The following is a 2,380-nucleotide window of genomic DNA, read 5'->3' as shown; positions in this document are numbered from 1 at the left end:
GGGTCCTGATTCCAGCATTCACGAGTCAGGGGAAGGTCCCTGCTAAGGACAGACCTCAGGAGGGCAGTTGGTCCAGGACACACACCTGCTTTCCTCCTGTTTGCTGATCCTGCCCTGGGTCTATAGCCATAGTTCTGGAAATTCCTTCTGGGTCCAAGACTAGGAGGTTCCTCTAAGATCTCATGACCCTGCCTCCTCCCAGTCCCCTCACAGGACATTTTCTTGCTGCAGGTGGAAAAGGAGGGAGCTACTCTCAGGCTGCGTGTAAGTGGTGGGGGTGGGAGTGTGGAGGAGCTCACCCATCCCATAATTCCTCCTGTCCCACGTCTCCTGCGGGCTCTGACCAGGTCCTGTTTTTGTTCTATCCCAGCCAGTGACAGTGCCCAGGGCTCTGATGTGTCTCTCACGGCTTGAAAAGGTGAGATTCTTGGGGTCTAGAGTAGGCTGGAGCGGGGGGGCAGAGGGGAAGGGCCTGGGTAATGGAGATTCTTTGATTGGGACGTTTCAAGTGTGTGGTGGGCTGTTCGGAGTGTCATCACTTACCATGACTGACTTGAATTTGTTCATGACCTCCAGTTGTAAGGGATGTGATCAGACTACACCCAGAGCAGACTGCACAGTTCTGACCCCAAGTCTAGAGGACAGTTAGACAAGGAACTTCCGTGTGTACAGGGATCACCCGGATGTGGTGCTGAGATCCAGGAAGTCTGGAATCGAGCTACGGATTCTGTATTTATGACAAGGCTGGAGTTCGTGTTGCTGTTCTCCAGATTATACTTGCAGTATCAAGAGCACCAGGATCCCACATGTCTGAGCATCAGCCTCACCTCTAGGGCTTGTTATATAAACGATTCCTTGGTCGTGTGCATAATACTCTGAGACAGGGGTTCTGGGGAGTGGCCTGAGTATTTTCTAAGCCCCCGCCAGCAATCATGTTGCTCAGCCAGATTGGGAACCACTGAGATCAGAGAGTGCCCAGGGTGGGTGGGTGGAGTGGGTTTTCAAACCTGTTGAAAGAGGATTTTTCTCACAGTAAGAAAAGGGAGGATGTGTATCATCAGTTATGAGATGTGACATTCGCTGTTGTTCTCTCTACCATGGGGTAGAGGCCAGGTAGAGAATTCAGGATGTGGCTCTCGCACAAGGAACACCTCTGAATGCCGCTCTCTGACACCCGCCCACAGACTCATTTCCCACTCACTTCTTGGAGCAAACTATGGAAAACAAATTTCTGTAAGGTACACATAAAGTCGTATATCTGGTATTGGGGGCTAGTTTTATTGTGGGGAAGGCCACAGAAGCAGGCTGGAGCCTACACATCCAGGAACAGAATCTACAGCCCACCCTGGATCAGGTCCCTCCTAGGAACAACTGCCCCTGTTGCTGAGCACAGACGCCACTGCTCACACCTCTGACACCCTGGTGCTGGACACTGGACCCCAAGGCCAGGAGAGACGTCACTGCTGCACCTGGAAATTGGACATCACGACTGCCACTCAGTTTACTAAAATGTTTTCTGCACAGTCCCAGCCTCTCTGTCACCTCATTCTGGCTCAGAGGCTGGCAGTGATATAGGAGTTAAGAAGAAATTATTTAGACAGATAGTGAGGGTACGGAAGGCTTTTAATGAAAAGCAGGCTCCAAATTATTTTCTTTTCTAACAAGGTGCAGCCTGTAATATCAAGCTTCAGACATAGACAAGTAAGCTAGAAGCTTGCACGGGTGAATGCCGGCAACTGTGCCAATAGGAATAGGACACCTGGGACTGGGCATGATCACAATGGCGACTCCATCTTCCCTTCTCTTTGCCAGGCTCCTTCCGTAGAGTAAGGAGCAGAGAACATGGCGCCGGCCAAGTGGCAAGCCCATTTGCATATAGGATTAAGGTGGGGTGAACAGCCTTCCACTTGCACTATGTAAATATCACACCTGGTCCAATCAACCTGTGGGCCCTACATAAATCAGACACCATCTCCTCAAGCCTGCCTGTAAAATCCGGTGCACTCCCATTCCAGGCCAGAATTCCCTTTTGGGTTCCCCTCTCTCTCACAAGAAGAGAGCTATTCCCCTTTGTCTTTCTTTTGCCTATTAAATGCTTTGCTCCTAAACTCACTCCTCGTGTGTCAGTGTCCTTAATCTTCTTGGTGTGAGATGACACACCCTTAGTATTTACCTAGGACAATGACACCTCTTCAGCAGGTGGTCATTGGACTGGTGGTGCTGAAGACGCATGTCTATGATCAACAGGCAATACCATTCAGGACATAAGCATGGGCAACGATTTTATGACAAAGGTGACAAAAGCAAGTGTAACAAAACAAAAATTGACAAATGGGATCTAATTAAACCAAAGAGCTTCTGCACAACAAAAGAAATTATC

General features: G+C 49.5%; 1 long non-coding RNA gene across 1 annotated transcript; it reads left to right on the top strand.

Annotated features, from left to right (window-relative positions):
- The first annotated feature begins 3 nt into the window (after positions 1-3).
- LOC113222507 lies at positions 4-2,169 on the top strand. The gene is made up of 3 exons (XR_003308425.1): positions 4-118; positions 232-418; positions 577-2,169. It is a non-coding gene; the product is annotated as an uncharacterized LOC113222507 (long non-coding RNA).
- Positions 2,170-2,380: the final 211 nt, after the last annotated feature.

Source organism: Piliocolobus tephrosceles, unplaced genomic scaffold, assembly GCF_002776525.5.
Source record: "Piliocolobus tephrosceles isolate RC106 unplaced genomic scaffold, ASM277652v3 unscaffolded_31546, whole genome shotgun sequence".
Taxonomy (NCBI): domain Eukaryota; kingdom Metazoa; phylum Chordata; class Mammalia; order Primates; family Cercopithecidae; genus Piliocolobus; species Piliocolobus tephrosceles.
This window is presented reverse-complemented; position numbering and strand designations above follow the sequence as displayed.